Genomic DNA, 21,256 nt, shown 5'->3' on the forward strand with positions numbered 1-21,256 from the left:
TCGTGCAGGTAGTATAGCTGTGTTTAAAAAAGGATTGGATAAGTTCTTGGAGGAGAAGTCCATTACCTGCTATTAGGTTCACTTAGAGAATAGCCACTGCCATTAGCAATGGTTACATGGAATAGACTTAGTTTTTGGGTACTTGCCAGGTTCTTATGGCCTGGATTGGCCACTGTTGGAAACAGGATGCTGGGCTTGATGGACCCTTGGTCTGACCCAGTATGGCATTTTCTTATGTTCTTATGTTCTTAGCATTGACATTCACAATTTACTGTAATCTCATAACAATTTTGTCATCAATATTACCATTTATCAGCAGTGCTTAACATAATACATACACCAATTTTTTATCATTTTTATTAATTACATCCACTGATGTTTACAATAATTCAAAAACATGTGCAACCCAATATACAAAAATATACACATTTATTTAGCAGCAATGTATTAACATTTAAAACACATATACCCACTACAATCACTCATCCACATACACTCCCCACCCATTAAAACCCCATCTATTCCCTTTTAATAGATGCACCATACATATTTCACTTAAAGTGCTTAACACAAATTCTTAAATCCTAAATGTATTCTTTCCACGGGAGTAGTTCACAACGTCCCAACAGGGATCCCCGTTTCGCCGCAGCTTCCTCAGGGGACAAATCACTCCCACTTCATCCGGAGACGACGAGACCCACCGGCCTTCCACCCTCCAGATTATTACACCTTCACACAAATTAATAACAGATGTTATCTTACATTACAATACAATGCCATGTATCACCCCCCCAACCCATACAGCTGTTATATTTCACCTAAAACACACTTCCTCCAATTTCAATCACTGGCACTGTTGCACACCTTCTCAGTTATATCACCACCTATAATATAAAAAACACCATATAAAACCAACCCTTAACTCAAATATCCATCCTCACATTACTGAAAGATTTTACACCCACCTCAAATATATCTTCAACAATTCCTGGTATATTCTAATTGTTCCACTTATCATACAATCCACTTTATGTGTGCCTGTAACAAAACACACAATGAAACTGACCCTTTTCAAAAGCTCAAGTTGACCAAACTGCTTCCCTCCATCCTTACCTCATAAACAGCTTAGCAGGCACCAAGAGAATATCCCAATAATGAAAGCATAACAGCGTCCACCATCTTAACAGCAATCAATCCTTTTCAAAGTGCAGTGAACCACAAGATTAAGACGCAGTCTATAAGCACCTCTCACTCAGCCACACCCAAAACACACAACATCACCAATCAAATCACACGATACTCCCAAAAACCATGTGGTTTCACAACAACCAATAGAATCACACCAAGCTCCCAAAGCCATGTGATTTCACAACAACCAATAGAATCACACCAAGCTCCCAAAGCCATGTGATTTCACAACAACCAATAGAATCACATATACAAAGCAACCAATCTCCACTAGCCTTACATATGACTGTGCTGCAAGCCAGATGGTAAACAATAGCAGTCCCGTCAAACTAGATTTTGGTATACAAAACCATATATACACATTGTAATCACAACACAACCAACTCATGCACCAAAACACATTCATATCCACAACACTCAAAACATCACACAATTGCAAACCACCAATCACATACATATGTACACTGCCCAGTCACCCTAAACCTTATAAATGACGTCCAACGCCATAAATTATAAGCAATAACTTTCTCATCATCAGATATTTATATCCAAAGTCACATATATACTGTAATCAATAAACTCAATCATATTTTCTCCACACAATATATATATTCTAATACTCAAATATATATTCAACTACACCATAATCATACACTCCCATTTACTCACTTATATTTACACCAACCATACCATACTCACCTGAATACCAACACACTAAGCATACCCAAATCATTTATAGAAAGCCTCCCAATCAATTGCTATATTCAAGCCATGCGGTTGCACAGTATGCCACCAGAATATGAACTTCTGTTCTAATCTCCATAGAATGCTAGTAATGTCACCCTGAACATTAGGCTTAATCTGCGTGATCACAAAAAAAGCCAATTGATCAACATTGTGTTTCATAAGGGTCCAATGGGACACCAGTGGTGCCCCCTCCTTTTTAAGCCTCAGGTTGCTTTTGTGCTCAGTGATACGCACTCTAATTTGACGCTTCGTGTGACCAATATATAATAACTGGCACGGACATAGTATCCCATATATAACCCTCTTAGCCGCACACGAATACTCCTTATCAAATACATATGGTTCCCGATGCTTATCATATTGGTAACTATCTAAACGTAGCCAATTTGAACATACTGAACATCCTGAACAAACTTTGTCCGTATCAGTTATCATCAATTGTCTATCCACTTTATTAGTGACACAAGCTCTCAAATTCTGTCCCTTTGAAAAAGCGAACACTGGGCGTTCCTGGCAGCCTGGAATAGAATTCAACAAATTCCAGTGACTATTAATGATCTTCCGTATACAATCACTTCTAGTTGAATAAGGTAATACACAAGCAATCCTCTCCAAAGGCTCTTTTTCAGCTTTCACTAACAGATTATCTCTGTGTGCATATAGCCCACGATGTGAATCGGTTATTTACTCTTTCAGATAATAGAAAGACTGGGGGGTGGGGGGTGGGCACTCCATGAAGTTAGCATGTGGCACATTTAAAACTAATTGGAGAAAGTTCTTTTTCACTCAACGCACAATTAAACTCTGGAATTTGTTGCCAGAGGATGTGGTTAGTGCAGTTAGTATAGCTGTGTTTAAAAAAAGGATTGGATAAGTTCTTGGAGAAAAAGTCCATTACCTGCTATTAATTAAGTTGACTTAGAAAATAGCCACTGCTATTACTAGCAACAGTAACATGGAATAGACTTAGTTTTTGGGTTCTTGCCAGGTTCTTATGGCCTGGATTGGCCACTGTTGGAAACAGGATGCTGGGCTTGATGGACCCTTAGTCTGACCCAGTATGGCATGTTCTTATGTTCTTATCATCTGGAGATGCACTTCTTCCCATTCCATAAGATGATCTATTTCCTGTGATACTTGCTGGCATTTGGTACCTCCCTGCCGATTGATTTAAGCCACAGTCATTGCATTGTCCAACATCATGTGGACAGAGCAACCCTGCAGTCTATTGCCAAACTGTAAACATGCCAACTGGACCACCCTGGCCTCCAGACAATTGATGTTCCAGAGAGAATCTCTGTACTCCAGCACTCTTGCTTCATCAGCTCCTGACAGTGAGCTCTCCAACCAAGGAGACTTGCATCCGTTGTCAGGACTAGCCAGTCTGGAGAGAATGGTCTTCTGTAGATGACCCGCCTGCAGCCATCACTGCAGTTGGGAGAAGACCTCCATCGGCAGGTAGAGCCAAATCGAATAGTCCTAAGACTGAGGATTCCACCGAGACAGCAGGAAGCACTGAAGAGGATTCATATGCGCCCTCGTCCACAGCACCACTTTTAAGGTCAATGCCATTAAGCCAAGGACCTGCAGATAAAACCATACAGTCAGGCGAAGAGTGTTCAACAACAGACTGAGTTGAGCTAGCAACTTCTGAATTCAAGCTGCCGGCAGGAATACCTTGGCCTGCTTTGTGTCAAAATGAACCCCCAGGTATTCTAGCGACTGTATAAGCTGAAGACTGCTCTTGGCTAGTTCACCACCCGGCCGAGCTCTTGCAAAAGGGAAATCACCTTGCAAATCACCAGGCAGCTCTCTTCCAGCAACTTGGCGCAAATCAGCCAGTCATCCAAATACAGGAGTACCAGGAGGCCATCCTCTCTCAACTCTGCTGCAACTACCATCATTACCTTGGAACAGGTTCTGGGAGCAATGGCCAGACCAAGGGCAGCGCCTGAAACAAGGTGGCATCCCAACACTGTGAACCGCAGAAGTGTTGACGTTCTTGTCAGATGGGAATGTGGATCTAGGCATCTGACATCCAGAGAGATAAGAAATTCCCCCGACTGCACAGCCTTTATCACTGAGCACAACTTCTTCATGCGAAAATGCTTCACTTGTAAATGACGACTGACGTCTTTGAGGTCCAGAATGGGACGAAAACAGACCTCTCCTTGGCACAACAAGACATGGGCACTGGGATCAAAGCCAAAAAGATAGCAAGCTGCCAGTTAAATGGTCTGTGAGAAGATGATCCCTCTCCAGGCTGGAAGCATCTTGCCTCAAAACTTGAGCCAGCTAGACAACCCCCATCCATGACAACTAAGGCTTATTTCTTCAGCAACTTATGAGTCTGACTCCAAATCCATTTCAAAGAGAATTCTATTGCAATCTGGCAAGTTGTCCAATGGAGGTGTCGATCAGATGTCTACTGGCCAAAAACAAAGCTGGGATTTCCCTATATAGCATTATTGTGAGAAGGAACTTTGTCCACCTGCCACTACCTCCTGGCCTCCAAGAATTCTGCCTGCTAGGGCAGGAATTCCAGGCACCCATGGACCTATGATCTGGCAACTGATGGACCTTCAACTCCCCAAGACACTTCACCAAGTTCTCTTGAAAAGTTCAATTCAGACCACACATCAGATAGCCTGTGATGCAGCCAGAGTCTATGTTTGTCCATCTTCAACCCCTGGAAAACCTAAGAGGTGCAAAGCCCTCAACAGGGACAGAGGCATTCTTAAAAACAGCTGAAACCAAGGCATTCACCAGAGGCAGCTTTAATAACTTAGTCCTGGGGGAATTCTGCGCTACGGTGGAGCGCAGAATTCCCCCTCTGCACAGAAATTGGACTGCAAGCTGGTATGTGTGTATGGGAGAGCATGAATAAGGGTGTGTGTGCCAGAGAAAGGGAGTCTTTGTGAGGAGATTGTGAAGGAATGTGTACATGTGTGAGAGATTGGGAGCTGGTGTGCGTAAGAAAAGGGAGTGTGTGTTATGTGAGGGAGTGAGTGAGTGTGCATGTTTGTGAGGGAAGGAGCCTGTGTGAAGGGATGTGTGTGTGTGTGTGTGCGCACGAGTAAGATAGGTAGCCTGTGTGAGGGTGTATGCATGAGAGAGCGAGAGAGAGGGAGCACGTATGTGCACGAGAGAGAGGAAGCCTGTGTATGTGAGAGAGAGAGAGAACCAATGTGCAGGGGTATGTGTATGACAGAGACAGGTAGCCTGTGTGAAGGTGTATGTATGAGAGAGAGAGAGAGAGAGAGAGGGAGCCTACATAAGGGGGTGTATGTGCATGAGAGAGAAGGAGCCTGTGTGTGTAAAAGAGAGAGGGAGCCAATGTGCAGAGATGTGTGTATAAGAGAGATAGGCAGCTTGTATAAGGGTGTATGCATGAGAAAGGGAGCCTGTGTGAAGGGGGGGGGGGGGTGTGAGAGAGAGAGGAAGCCTGTATGAGGGGATGTGTATATGCATGAGAGAGATGGAAAATTGAGTGAGAGAGAGAGGGACAGAGGGAGCCTTGTGAGAGGCAGTACTGAGAGAGGGGTCAAACTCTGGGAGTGGATATAGAGTGGAAGGGGTTGAGCCTAGCGGGGAAGGGGAGAGATAGTAGAGGGTGAAGAAGTTTGGGGACATGAGAAGGCAAAGTGAAAGGAGACTGGCAGGGGAGCAGGGGGCATTCTTACAATGTACTTTCTAGGGAAATTCTGCTCAAAATATTTAAAACTCTACATCTTTAACTAATAAAATTTATGTTATATTTTAAATGAATTACTTAAAGATTGTCATATATATTGTGCTATTTTAACCAATATAAAGTATGCAGAATTTTCAATTTTTGTGTGCAGAATTTCCCCAGGAGTAATAACTCTAAGCTTTCTCATGGCCCATCTACTTGGTAGCCAGCTCAAGCCATGAATCTCCTGCCACAGCAGCCCAAAGAGCCAAAACCAAAACCTCCAAGATCTGTTTGAGATCAAGATCCAGCTTCCAATCCCGATACTCTAAGCTCCACACAGCCCTGAGTCATGGAGAAAAAAAAAAGATAATACAGCCACCTTTCCCACACTGCCGTGCTGCACACCATTAAGGAATCGATTACCACAAGAGTGCTGTGTCTTATACTGGCTCTCTCCCTCCAGTGGCAGCTGTAGGGCCTGAAGGACCCCGCGCCTTGCAGCCTGTGCACAATCTAGTGGCCTGCAGCTTGACTTTGCAAACTTTGTAAGCCAAACACCACTTCCCATGCTCAGTGGGCACAGTTATGAATGTAACATGCTGTAGGCACTCCGCCTCAGCAAACTTCTTCCCAACGTCTCATGGTCCCCATACCACAGTAAATTGAAATGTCTGGCAAGCACCATCTCCAATCTGAGCACTGAGGGTGAGATAGAAATGTTGTAGACCCCCTCCTGGACGCCTCTGAAGACAGAAATTGAATCCTTTCCTCATTTAAAAAATAAACCAAAGACAACTTGTGCATTAAAACTAATGAAGGGGGAAAGAAAAGGCTCTTTGGCACTTTGCTCTATCCCATCAGGGAATATAAGAGCAGCTACCACCTTCTCCTGTGGCATATCAAAACCTTCGCGAACAGGGCCTAAATTGGCAGGGTCCACAAAGGTCTCCCTACTTGCACTTGAAACTAAGAAACTCAAAATGGCCCCTGCTGATCCTGGACACCCATGGCAGGCCCCGAACTAGGAACATCAGAAAATTCCCTCACAATGGCCCCATTCATGTCCAGAGAGCAGGCCCATCTCCCAACCTGCCCTTCCTGTCATTCGTGCATGCACTGCCCAGGCCTGAGGCCTAGCTTGATTGGCGGCCTGCCATGCAAGCGGAAAACTTCTTCCTGCATTCAGGAAAAACCATGGAGCCACTGCCATGCAGCTCTTCACCTCAAAGAAAACAGCAGTCGCTTACCCCCTCTCATCCGATGCTGGCATAGACCATCCAAACTCCCCCGCACCATGGAGAGGGATGCTGGACAAGCGAAATGAAACAAAGGGTTGCCGTGGGGGGTTTTTTGTTTTGTTTTTTAAACACAACTTTCTCCAGAAACCACCCAGAGAAGGTAGAATGGATTAGAAAAAATAAAGGTCATTTCCTTGTAGAAGGTCCAGATTCCAGAGCAGACAGCCATAATAGAGCAGAAAGGAGAGGTAAGGGAATGACTTTCAAAACCCCTCGAGTAAAGGACAAGGGCACCCAAGGACCACCAACCACTGCTTATCCAAACTCGACCAGGAGGATAGTAACTACCAGAAACTTGTCAACTGCAGGTTTTGCACCTCGACCGTCTGATGGAAATAGAGAACACTGAGCAACAACAGGTGGCACACTATCTTATGTACCAGCAATACCGTAAAGCTTTTCTTCTGTCTCCATCTGCTGGTAGGCGAGAAATCTCCATTCATCTGGACTGATCTGGGGGCCAATAAGGAATTAGCCATTACATGTAGGTGACATCATCTGGCAGCACCAAATGGCCCCCTCTCTCTCAGCATATACAGCTTCTGCTCTACTGAGCACGTGAGGGAATTCCCGTGCCTCATGAGCCCCAGTCAATTTTAGACCTATTTCTAGCTAGGTTGTCAACTCTCCAGGGAGGGTAAAAGGGGTGCTAAGGGAGAGCAGGGCCATAATGGAGAGATGAAATGAATTATTTGCTTTGGTCTTTATTGAGGAATATGTAAGACAGATATCCATGCCAGAAGTGATATTTAAAGGTGAAGTTTCAGAGGAACTGAAACAAATCTCAGTGAACCTAGAAATGTACAAGGGCAAACTGACAAAGAGTAGCAAATCACCTCGACCAGACGGTATACATTCCGGAGTACTTAAAAATAAAAGATGAAATTGCAGACCTACTATTATGCAAACTATCATTAAAATCAGTTACGGTATAGTATGGTACCTGAAGATTGGAGGATGGCCAATGTAACACCAGTTTTTAAAAAGAATTCCAGGAGTCTACAGCCTGTCATCCGTGCCAGGAAAAATGGTTAAAACTATTCTAACACAAAATTATTGAAATTATTGATAGCCATAGTTTAATGCAGAGCATCCCAAATCTCTCACAGGACCCCACACCAGTCGGAATTTCAAGATATGAATATGCATGAAATAAATTTGCATTCCATGGAGACTCAGTATATGAAAATTTATCTCATGCAAATTAATTGTGGATATCCTAAAAACTGGACCAGCTGGAGTTCCCAGGACAGGTTTGGGAAGCCCTGGTTTAATGAGAAAGTCAACATCGATTTAGCCAAGGGAAGTCTTACCTCACCAATTTGCTATATTTTTTTGGAAGGCGTGAACAAACACGTGGATTTTCAGAAAGAGTTTAAGGAGAGCCCTCATGAGAGACTTCTTAGGAAATTAAAAAGTCATAGGATAGGAGGAAATATTATATTGTGGATTGAAAACTAGTTAAAAGAGAGTAAGGCTAAATGGTCAATTATCTCAATGGAGAAAGGTGAATCATGTAGTGCCCCCGGGATCTGTACTAAGGTTGCTGCTTTTTAATATTCATAAATAACTTAGAAATGGGAATAGGAGTAAGGTGATCAAATTTACTGATGATACGAAATTATTAAATCACAAGAGGATTCAGGTGAAAAATTGGTTTGTTCATCTAAGCCGGGCATAATAACTCTTGAAGCTTTATGGACAGCTATTTCTAAAATGGAACCGTCTCTTACTACCAGGATGTACTGTATACTAGTTATCGTGGGGCTTTCTTCAGTAGTTATTCCCAGGTTATTAAAGATCTTGATGATAACATAACTAGAATAAACCAAAAATGTATATTACAGAAATATAGCACTTCTCTGGTGAAAGAATGTAATCTTAAATTCTAAAATTGAAAAACCTCTCAAATTATTTTGCATAGATTGAATTTTTTTTTTATAAAATGTTGCTAAATGTCCAATTATTTCTCCTGCTGAAATGCCTAAGACGTTCTATTTAGAATTTCTAAAGTTATCGCCTGATTCAGTACCTAAATTTAAGACATTTTACTTGCCTGACTTCAATGGAAGAAGAACCTAATATTAATCCCAATTTAGCTAAAGGATTTGATCTAACAGTTTCTTGGAGCAATCACAGAGTGATATGTTAGAAACAGCTACACCTGTGATTAATCAATTAACCTTACATCTTTTCTTTTCTAAAAGGGAGGGATTATTCCAGGGGAAGAAAACTGCTATATTTCCTGATAAGTTAAGAGGAAGTTATTTTTTTGCATTAAGACAAAGTTTGGGCTCTTAAAGCTCAATTTTTGTTTAAAAAAAACTTTCCCTGCAAATGTCTAATTAAAGTCCAAGGTACTAAGTATATTTTGCATGAGCTTAATTGTGCGTTGAGTGAAAAAGAATTTTCTCCGATTAGTCTTAAATGTGCTACTTGCTAACTTCATAGAATGCCCCCTAGTCCTTCTATTATCCGAAAATGTAAATAACCGATTCACATCTACTCATTCAAGACCTCTCATGATCTTAAAGACCTTTATCATATCCCCCCTCAGCCGTCTCGTTTCCAAGCTGAACAGCCCTAACCTCTTCAGCCTTTCCTCATAGGGGAGCTGGTCCACCCCCTTTATCATTTTGGTTGCCCTTCTCTGTACCTTCTCCATCGCAGCTATATCTTTTTTGAGATGTGGCAACCAGAATTGTACACAGTATTCAAGGTTCAGTCTCACCATGGAGCGATACAGAGGCATTATGACATTTTCTGTTTTAACAACTATTCCCTTCCTAATAAATCCTAACATCCTGTTTGCTTTTTTGACAGCCGCAGCACACTGAGCCGACGATTTCAAAGTACTATCCACTATGATGCCTAGATCTTTTTCCTGGGTGGTAGCTCTTAATATGGATCCTAACATCATGTAACTACAGCAAGGTTTATTTTTCCCTATTTATTATTAAAGGCTTTTATATACAGACTTTCTTGATACAAATCAAATCAACTCGGTTTACATCGAACAAGCAGTAACATATAACCAACCAATAATAAGAGACAATTTGAAGGAGTATAAAGTTACATTATAACAAGGATGTGTTAACTTGGAGTAGGAAATAATAAGGGGAACGAAGATAGAGTATAATATACAAGGGAATATATATGAGGGAGGCAAGAAGCCGTCCTCATGATAACTTGTAAGAGTCCTTATGATACCTTATATACACGATTTAGCGCTTGTTTATTTACATGATTGCTGGGACAATTCTAAGTCAGGCTGTTGGACTAGTGGCGGGGAAGGCTCGGCAGAACAGCCATGTCTTTAGTTTCTTTTTAAAAGTTAGTAGACAAGATTCCTGCCTGAGGTCCGGAGGCATGGCGTTCCAGATGGAGGGACCTGTGATGGAGAATGTCCGGTCTCTGATGTTTGAGTGTTGTACAGCTTTAATAGGAGGTACATGTAAGGATCCCTTGTAGGCATCCCTTAAAGGTCTGGCTGTCGAGTGCAGTTTGAGGGGGTGTAGCAGATCAAGGGGGGTCTGATGGTGAATATATTTGTGGATAATTGTAAGTGATTTTTGAAGAATCCTGAAGTGTACTGGGAGCCAGTGAAGATCTTTTAGAATGGGAGAGATATGCGCTCTCCGATTGGTATTCGTCAAAATTCTCACCATTGCATTTTGGAGCAACTGGAGGGGTTTTACAGTAGAAGCCGGGAGACCTTGCAAAATGGAATTACAGTAGTCGATTTTGGAAAACAGAATGGCTTGGAGGACAGATCTAAAATCATAATGGAATAGGAGCGGTTTGAGTTTTTTTGAGTACTTGTAACTTGTAGAAGCACTCCTCTGTAGTGTGTTTTATAAATTGCTTTAGGTTCAAGTGACTATCAATAATGACTCCAAGATCTCTAGCGTGGGATGTTTGTATATTGGTTTGCAGTTGGTGTTGGAAGGGACTGCCTTCTGGAGTGATTAGCAATAGTTCTGTCTTGGAAGTGTTGAGCACCAGATTGATGCTTGAGAGGTGATGATTGATTGTTTGCAGGTGAGAGTTCCATAACCTGAGTGTTGATTCGCGTGAATTGGATATTGGGATTAAAATTTGAACATCGTCTGCATATATATAGAACTTAAGTTTCAGATTTGTGAGTAAATTGCAGAGAGGGAGTATGTAAATGTTAAACAGGGTAGGCGATAAGGAGGAGCCCTGGGGGACTCCGAATGGGGCGTTAGTGTGAGAGGATTCCTTGCTCTTGATTTTAACCTTATAGCCTCTACTGCTAAGGAAGGAGTCGAACCAACTAAGGGCTGATCCTGCAATTCCTATGTCTGATAGCCGGTTTAGAAGGGTATTATGGTTTACAGTATCGAAAGCTGCAGAGATGTCGAGGAGGGCTAAGAGGAATGACTGTCCTTTATCAAAGCCAATGTAAACATGATCAAGGAGTGAGATGAGGAGGGTTTCGGTATTGTGTTCTTTTCGGAAACCGTATTGTGACGGGTGTAGAATATTATGGTCTTCTAGGTAATTTGAAAGTTGCTTATTTACAATTTTCTCCATGATCTTAGCTACAAACGGGAGATTTGATATAAGGCGATAGTTGTTGAGGTCGTCCGGATCCAGGTTCGGTTTTTTGAGTATGGGTTTGAGTGTGACCATCTTGAGAGCATCCGGCTATATTCCTTGTGAGAGGGAACAATTGATAATATCAGCTAGATATTTGGAGATGTATTCTGGTATGAGAATCAGAGATTTGGAGGGTATTTGGTCTAGAGGGTGGGTCGAAGGTTTCATTCTTTTTATCAGGGTTTCCACTTCTAAGGTGTGAGTAGGATCGAAGGAATCCAAGCTTGTGTCTGTGTTCAGTAGGTGGAGGGTATTCGGAGGCAGTGAGTTTGGGCTGGTTGGTAATCTAGCCAGGGTGTTGGAAATTTTGTTCTGATAGAATACGGCGAGATCGTTGTCCTTCGCTTGGGCTGTGTCGTCTGGAATAGTAGGGGGAGCAGTTTTGGTGAGTTCCGATAAATACGAAAAAAGAGCCTTCGCGTCAAACATCATATCGTGGATATGGTGGACATAGAATTCTCTTTTAGTTCGAAGTGTTGCTGTTCTGTAATGTTGGAGAGCGGCTTTGTATATAGTTAGAGAATGTGGATTGGGATTCTTCCTCCATTCTTTTTCTTTCCGTCTTCGATTTTGCTTTAGGGTACGGAGCTCATTTGAGAACCATGGCTGCTTGTTTTTATGTGGATTTATGGGTTTTTTTGACAGTGGGCATAAGTTATTGGCTATCATTTCTGTGATGTTTTGCCAAGAGAGAATAGCAGAATTGGGGTTGGATAGATCCAGGTTAGAAAGTTCTTTAATCAGCGAGTTGCCGAGGTCTTCTGAAGGGCATGGTTTCCTGTAGTACTGAGTGGTCGCCTGAGGGGGCGCAGGAGATCCTGTCAATGACCTAATGTTGGCAGTGATCATGAAATGGTCTGACCATGGACCTGGGATGCATAGCGGCGGTGAAAGTGGAGTGAGGTTGGAGTTTGTAAAGATAAGGCCAAGTGTATGACCTGCTTTAAGTGTGGGTTGGTTGATGTATTGTTTGAAGCCCATGTCCGAAAGGGCTGACAGGAAGGTTTCACAGTTAGAAGATCTGGGGTTGGCATCGATGTGAAGATTAAAATCTCCAAGGATTATGGCTGGAGAATCTAGTTTTAGGTATTTGGCTATGATTTCCACCATAGGAGAAGCGTCTTGATCTAGAAGTCCAGGGGGAGCATAAGTGAGGAGGATTTGGAGCGACTTAGATTTGAATAAGCCTACCTCCAATTTAGGTATTGTATTGATAGGTTGTAGCGTGAGATTGAGAGATTTTTTGGCTGCTATGAGGAGACCTCCCCCTTTTTTCTAGGTATGGAGAAGACGTCATAAATCTGTGTAGGAAGTTGATTTATTAAAGCTGTGTCTGAGGGTTTCAGCCAGGTCTCCATGATAGCATAGATGTCTGGCCTGGCGTCAAGCAGGTAGTCGTGAAGAATGTGGGTTTTTTTGGTAATTGACTGGGCGTTGAATAGTGTTAAAGTGAAAAGGGCTAGCCCAAGTAGTTGTGTAAAGGGGGAGATCATCACCGGAGTTAAATTTCTACGAGTTATAGGTTGGTATCGTAACAAAGGCTTCATCTTGAAACAGGTGTTGTGATGTAAAATGTGTATTGGGTATCCTAGCATCATGATGGGATTAAAGAGATCACTTTGACGGGATTTGCCAGCAGATGTCCTATGGCGTGGTGGAAGTGAGGATTGTGGAAGTATGCTTTGAGGTGATATGATTAAAGTAGTATGGCAGTGCCGATCCTTAGCTGAATGAAAGGTGGGGAGGCTGGATGAATGTTGAGGTGGCCGATTGAAACTTGGGGTGGTTAGATAAATGCTGAGATGGCTAGGTGAATGTTGAGGTGCCTGTGTGAGTGCTGATCATCCTGGATGAATGCTGAAGTGGCTGGATGACTACTGGTGGCTTAGAGGGTAGATGTAGGCGGTTGAGGGTTATCTAGCAATGAACCAGCTTGAAATGTGGCAAAAATTGAGGAGTGGAGAGTTGAAGAGGGTGGTGAGGCTTTTCTCCGGGGCTGCATGAAGGGGCGCACAAAGGGGCCGGCCCCTTTGTTGCGCGCGACGCTCGGCACCGGCAGGAGTTGATTTTTACGGCCCGGTAGGGACAGCCTGATTGGCTGTCTGAAGAGGGTCCATGACTGGCCGGATGATCTGCGGGCGGAGCGCTGCAGCCTGACGGAGGAGGCCCTATATGCAACACCTTGCACTTGTCCACATTAAATTTCATCTGCCATTTGGATGCCCAATCTTCCAGTCTTGCAAGGTCCTCCCGTAATGTATCACAACCCGCTTGTGACTAAACAACTCTGAATAATTTTGTATCTGCAAATTCCTTTCCAGATCATTTATAAATATATTGAAAAGCACGGGTCCCAATACAGATCCCTGAGGCACTCCACTGTTTACCCTTTTCCACTGAGAAAATTGACCATTTAAACCTACTCTATTTCCTGTCTTTTAACCAGTTTGTAATCCACGAAAGGACATCGCCACCTATCCCATGACTTTTTACTTTTCCTAGAAGGCCTCTCATGAGGGACTTTGTCAAACGTCTTCTGAAAATCCAAATGCACTACATCTACTGGTTCACCTTTATCCACATGCTTATTAACCCCTTCAAAAAAATGAAGCAGATTTGTGAGGCAAGACTTCCCTTGGGTAAATCCATGTTGACTGTGTTCCATTAAACCATTTCTTTCTATATGTTCTACGATTTTGATCTTTAGAATATTTTCCACTATTTTTCCCGGCACTGAAATCAAACTCACTGGTCTATAGTTTCCCAGATCACTCCTGGAGCCCTTTTTAAATATTGGGGTTACATTGGCCACCCTCCAGTCTTCAGGTACAATGAATGATTTTAATGATAGGTTGTAAATTTTAACTAATAGATCAGAAATTTCATTTTTTAGTTCCTTCAGTACCCTAGGATGCATACCATCCGGTCCAGGTGATTTGCTACTCTTTAGTTTGTCAATCTGGGCTACTACATATTCCAGGTTCACAATGATTTGGTTCAGTTTGTCTGACTCATCACCATTGAAAACCATCTCCGGAACTGGTATCTCCCCAACATCCTCATTAGTAAACATGGAAGCAAAGAATTAATTTAGTCTTTCTGCAATGGCCTTATCTTCCCTAAAAGCCCCTTTAACCCCTCGGTCATCTAATGGTCCAACCGACTGCCTCACAGGTTTCTTGCTTCGGATATATTTTAAAAAGTTTTTATTATGAGTTTTTGTCTCTACGGCCAACTTAATTTCAAATTCTATCTTCGCATGTCTTATCAATATTTTACATTTAACTTGACAATGCTTATGTTTTATCCTATTTTCTTCAGATGGATCCTTCTTCCAATTTTTGAAGGATTTTTTTTTTTGGCTACAATAACCTCTTTTACCTCATTCTTTATCTCTCTTTCTTCCCCCATAGTGGACTAAGTAATGTCAATTATATGGATTTATTTCTATATGGTTGTAATATGATTGATTTGTGCTCTTATTCAAGATTCTCCTGATTGTAAATTTTAAAAGTCAAAGGAAAAAAAAAGAAAAGAAAAAAAAGAGGATTGTGAGAAATTGAAATAGGATCTTGCAAGACTGGGCATCCAAATGGCAGATGACATTTAATGCGGACAAGTGCAAAGTGATGCATGTAGGGAAGCGCAAGTGAAATTATAGCTATACAATGTAAGGTTCCATACTGGGAATCATCAGCCAGGAAAAGGATCTAGGCATCATGATGGATAATATATTGAAATCCTCTGTTCAGCGCGTGTCGGCAGCCAAGAAAGCAAATAGAATGCTAGTAATTATTAGGAAGGAATGGAGAACAAACAGAATATCATAATGTCTCTATCGTTCAATGGTGAGACCATCCTTAAATTGTCTGAAATTCTGGTTACCACATCTCAAAATAGATGCAACAGAATTAGAAAAGGTACAGAAAAGGGTGACCAAAATAAGAGGGATGGAATGGTTTCCCTTGTAAGGAAAAGCTAAAGGGGTTAGGGTTCTTCAGCCTGGAGAAGAAAAGGCTGGAAAGAGACTTGTTAGAGATCTATAAAATAACAAGTGGAGTAAAATAGGTAAATGCAAATCTTTATACTTTCAAAAAGTATAAAGAGTATAGGACATTCAACGAGGTTTACTAGGTGATATACTAAAGACAGGAGAAAATATGTTTTTATGAAACACTTGAATTCATTGCTGGAGGATGTTGTGAAAGCCGTTAATGTAACTAGGTTTAATAAAAGTTTAGATAAGTTCCTGGGAAAAGTGTCCATAAACCATTATTAATGTGGACTTGGGGAAATCCACTGCTTATCCCTGGGATAAACAACTTGGAATTTATCAACCGTTTGGGATCCTGCCAGGAGCTTCTATGGCACAGGGGTTGAATACTTATGCAAGCAGCATTTTTCAGTTTTTAATTTTATATTACAAAAAATGCAGAGCAATAATGAATTGTGACTTTGAAAATTTACTTTAAGAATATGCTGGTTTGCAATAAACATACTGCCTGGAATAATTTGTATAAATGTCATTTGTAATCCATACAAGTCTGCTGATATTTTAGGAGGTCAAACACTTTTTCAAGCCACTGTATATACCACCTTCTCTATCCTTCAAGAAGATGGGTAGGTGATAGTTAAAATTTACAAATATTAATACAAAGCCAAAGTGGTTATGCTAACTAGAAATATTTATCATAGCCACCTCACTACTAGACATTGTGCAAAAGCTAAAGAAAGAGGAGTAATCAAAATTATGGAAAAGTCGAACATTAAAAAATACCATTGTAAAACCGTTTGAAATGTAGGCTGGAGCAGTATTCAACTGTGGAGAATTCAAATGGAACACTGTTCTAAACAAAACTCACATCAACATGAAAGTCAACCAGAGAGAAAGTGCAATTAAAATGCAGACTGTCCACTAAAATTAGAAGAACACTCAAATTTAAATTTCTTTCCTCTACCCTGACATCCTGTGAGAGCTTGCTACATATGTACATAAATTTGATGTTTTAAAAACAGAGCCTCTGGCAGTTAACAGAACTCCAAAAGTTTGAAAAAAAAATCTGGATTTAATTACTTATCTTTCCAAACCAAAAACGAAAGGTAAGTTACATTCAGGTTTAGTTGGTAAGTCCTGGCCCTTGAGGGCTTACAATCTAAGAGGCTAACATAATAAAATACTCTCAGCAGAGCACACCATTTAACCCGCAGTTGTGCACACAATTTTACTGCAGATGCAGTTTTGGATACAAAAATTGTGAATATAGAACCATGGGTATTCCTTGGCACCCTTGCACAGAAATTCTAATAGAATTAATAATAAAAATAGCATTAGCTATTATTCCCCAATACAGAGAGGTGTGCTGGCTTACTTCAAGTTTCCAGCGTTAAGAAAACACTACTCCTAGTCTGTGGCGGAGTAAGGTTTCCGGGACTAATGTTAATCTACTAACAGAAGCTGATGATTCCGGTGCCAGGACCTTGAGTTGGGATTTTATGTGCAGTGCATACAATATGCTCTCTGCGGTGAAAATATTTTTTGCGGGCATAAATCATATTCTGTGTGCGCAAAACATTTTCTATGCATAAATCCTGCCCATAGGTCCTAACACTCAGGAGCCACAACAGGGATGAAGTTGTAGAAGTGATTAAAAACAAACAAAAAAAAAACCAAACCCCAGAATACTGATAGCTTCTCACCCAGAACCTACAATACAAAGACAAAGCAAAGACAAAGATCCATGCAAACAGCCATATACCCATATACTATTCCAAAATAAGAAAATACAATCCCTACTTCCCTTACAGACGACCAAAATCAGCAATTGCAAATTAGTCAGTCAACAAAAACATAGATCTCAGTAGAAGCAGAGCCATTAGCCTCCACAAAGATCTACTCAGCCCTTTTGATTCCAATCCAATCTACTATCAAAATTAATTTCAACAGCTGAAAGTAGGTGGGAGACTTCAGCTTTTCAAGTATTAGTGGAGTCAAAATAACAGACTAATGGGTTTTGAAGATAAAGGATACTTTCTGATTTTTTAAAGAATACCATCACCAAACCAACCAATTTATCAGCATCACTCAAAAGAACTCTCCATTTTGCGGAAAGAGCTGCAATCACTTCTTCAACCCAAAACAGTTCAACCAGTTCCCAAGAAGCAACGGGAATGGTTTCTATTCAAGATATGTTCTGATCCCGAAAAAGACAGGCATTCTCCATTCAATACTAGATCTTAGAGATCTGAACATCTTCCTAAAGAAAGAAAAAGTTCAAGGTGAATTCAATAGGTACAATATTACCACACCTAAAAAGAAAAAAAAAGAGAGACCGGTTCCCATCGTTAGACCTAAAAGATGCCTACATGCACATTCCAATAAACAATACTAATCAAAAATATCTAACATTCATATTAGAAGGTAATCATTACCTTGGGTAAGTCACTTTACCCTCCACTGCCTCAGGTACAAACTGACAGGACGATGTAGAAAGGTGCATTTCACCCAAATGCACAGGTTTACCTGCTCTTGAACGCTCATTTTGTAAGCGTAAACCTTACTGCCAATGTTGCAAGCAGATTTATGCGAAGGTGCCAAGCTGACCAAACATTCTTGAATATTCATATTATGAGCATACAACTCCTTACTGCATTAGCAGTAAGGTTTACATTCACAAAATGAGCGTCCAAGAGCAGGTGTATGCACCTTTCTGGATCAGTCTGTCAGTTTCTACCTGAAGCAGAGGAGGGTAAAGTTACTTATCTGGTTAAGTGGCAATCACTAACCACGGCCAGATACTCAGATAAGTCGGTCCTTATCCACTAAGCGGTGGGGGATGTCAAAATTCTCCCGCTGGCAGCTTCCTCACCCCTCTCCTCAAAAAATATGCATTGAGACCATACTGAAAGTACATTTTAACTGGGTGAACACATGTTTTAACTCCCAATGCATTGGAATACCATTAGCTTACTGCACTGGAAACTAAAAAACATATTAGCCTGCATGTTAGGAAACTCCAAGCTGAATTGCAGCGCATAGTTTTAACGCTCAGCCTGTCAGATTGTAAACCTACTGGGGACAGGAAAATATCTATAGTACCTGAATATAATCCAGTTTGAAGAGCCAAAAAGTGGAATATAAATCAGAACACGTTATGCGGGTTTACACGGAGAACACATTTTTGTACACCTAAATCTTATTTTATTGTGCAGAAAACATGTTTTCTGAACATAAAATGTGATCTATGCACACAAAAATGTTTTCTGTTCTGTCTTTATGCTAATTTTCTGGGTTTGCACAATTTGTTTTTTTAACTCCAAATGAATATTGCATACCATTAGCTTACTGCATCAGAAGTTAAAAGAAAAATGAGTTTGCACATTAAGAAACTGTGCTCTTAATTTCAGTGCACACTTAATACTCAGCTTATTTCATTGGCCCCTATGTTTATACCTAAAGAAATGAAGGGTGATGTGACTTGCCCAGAGTCATAACGAGCATCAGTGGGAGAAAAAGAATTTTAACCTTGGCTTCCTTGGTTTTCAGCCCTCTATCCTAACTACTAGGGCCTAGGCTACTCCTCTAGAGCCTCTGGCAGTTATCAGAGCTCCAAAAGTTCCATTAAAAAAATAGTTTACTACAGGAGCCCTTCATTCCAGCTGACTGGGCGTTGTGCCATTTCCTCAGATGCCATTGGGATTCCCTGCTATATAAGTGTAGTGGGACATTTAAAGCACAGCAAAGACCAAAAATTGTTCATGTCAACTTGAAAGAAGTTCTAACTGCACTGTTGCTAAAATGTAATAAAAACTTGCAATCTTTTGTCTACAGCAGTAAAGAGGTCAAAACATCAAGGGAAAGGAAATCCTACTAAAAAGAGTTTTAACATTATAAAAATATGTATAGACATAAATGGAATAAAAGACTTCTGAGAAGAAGTTTCATTTGGAGGGCCCCATCTCTTTATTTCTCAAAGTATGCAGTAATAGATGCCACAATGAAGTTATGAGAAATTTGATGCATCTTCTATACATCAATCTCTAGTTTCTGATTATAGCAAAGAGACCTTGGCTATGGTACCCTTCTGTACACAATACATTAAATATTAATAAAATACAATTCAAAACTGTTTTATTGGCAAGAAATTCCTAAAAGGATCAGCTGTCAACTTTATTTTGTTCAGATTAATTACATTGTATCCCGCAAATGTAACCACGAAGCAATTACAAAAACACATACTACAGCTGCAATTAGCCTACAAATATAGAACACTAGCAGTATAGCCCCATGAAAAACCATGCATGTCTAAGGCTTAGTCAGTACCGCAATGGTCCAAAACTTAAAATATATATGCGAGAAGGCAATCGAAATAAAATAATCCAAAGAAAATGCAGGGAAGCATGACACCATACTGAAGTTTAAAAAAAATATGCAAGGTCAGATTTTAAGACAGGTAGTTTAAAGTGTGTAGGTAACTGTATACGGAATAAGGTATCTAAAAGCCGCAACAAATTCCTAAGGGCACTAGAGAAGCCTGTGATCATGCACGTGGCCCTGAGACATAACGAGACCTTCAGAGGAGGCAGGGCCCTGAGACATCCAACCAGATCCCGGACTCAAGGAATGCCGGCGGTCCCGGCCTCATCTTTCAACCGTCACATGAATGCAAGCCGTTGCTCGCACTACCCCTGCGAGAACCAGGTCAGAGAGCAACAGGCCTCAGTGGCTGGGCCTCACGCTCGGCGGAAACTCCGAGAAAAAAAGGGGCGGAGTGGAAGGGCGACGAGAAGGCCGGGGAAGGGAGGAGGCGCGGTTCGCACTAACACTCCCCCCCCGGGATCAGGGAAAGGGAGTAGAACACGGTCCCTGCCCTCAACACGGGTGATTGGGGGGAGGCAGCAATTGATGTAGGTGCTGAAGGCCTTCTCTTTCAGAATACAAGACAGGCCCGTGTGGTCTTAATCCTCCCTCTCGGTCTCTCTGCCCTAACTGTAGCACAAGCTGGGTGATTTATCTCCAAGGTTCCCTCTCAGCGCAGTTTATAAGGCAGCGGCTGAGAACGAGGCGGGGGAGCTCGCTCGCTCGTTACTCACCACGTCCCGCCGAGCCCCTCTGCAGCCGGTGCTACAGTGAGGGCGAGGCCCTTGCTCCCCTAATCATGACTCCCGCTCCGCAGCTGCTCTCTGATCGTCGGCCTGCGCTCGTTACTGCCCTGCTGGCTTTGGCCTCCTCCTGGCTGGCCCGTCACCTCGCGCGTCCTCCTCTTGCAGCCCGCTGCCATCAGCGTGAGTCCGAGGCCAGTCACGTGATGCCACTGTTTACCGTTCCAGACGTACGAAGCCTGCGCGAGGGGGAAGGGAAGGGAAGAGGCAGGTTGCGCCTGCGCAGATCGAAGCTTCGCGCTCTTTTCTGTACGTTGCGAGATAACTTTACTGATGTTGAGGCGAGCGTCAATAGACTCGGTCGGTCTGTTTCCTCGCTATGGAACGGAGTTGGAGAAAATGGTTGTTTGCAAGTCAGATGTTTTACTCTTTAGTGGCTGCTCTTATTTTTTATATTAGCGGAAGGAGGAAGTTATAAACCGAGTCCCGCTCATTTTATTAGTTTGATTCAGCGAGAATAACGTTAGTACGTAGGAACATTTTGTGACTTAAATTTCTTTACCATGTTTGCCAGTGGGAAAAGGTCTTAGTACAGCTGGCCTTTTTGTAAGTTAACAAAATAGTC

At 41.7% G+C, this 21,256-nt stretch overlaps 1 protein-coding gene across 2 annotated transcripts in view; it reads right to left on the reverse strand.

Moving 5' to 3' along the window:
- The window catches only part of PHF3 (PHD finger protein 3), a 348,354-nt gene extending 327,508 nt beyond the window's left edge, over positions 1-20,846 (reverse strand). For both annotated transcript variants that reach the window (XM_029595668.1, XM_029595666.1), the window contains exon 1: positions 20,623-20,846. The gene's annotated coding sequence lies outside the window, so the exon portion shown is untranslated. The remainder of the gene's footprint in view (positions 1-20,622) is intronic.
- Positions 20,847-21,256: the final 410 nt, after the last annotated feature.

Source organism: Rhinatrema bivittatum, chromosome 3 (assembly GCF_901001135.1).
Source record: "Rhinatrema bivittatum chromosome 3, aRhiBiv1.1, whole genome shotgun sequence".
NCBI classification, from domain to species: domain Eukaryota; kingdom Metazoa; phylum Chordata; class Amphibia; order Gymnophiona; family Rhinatrematidae; genus Rhinatrema; species Rhinatrema bivittatum.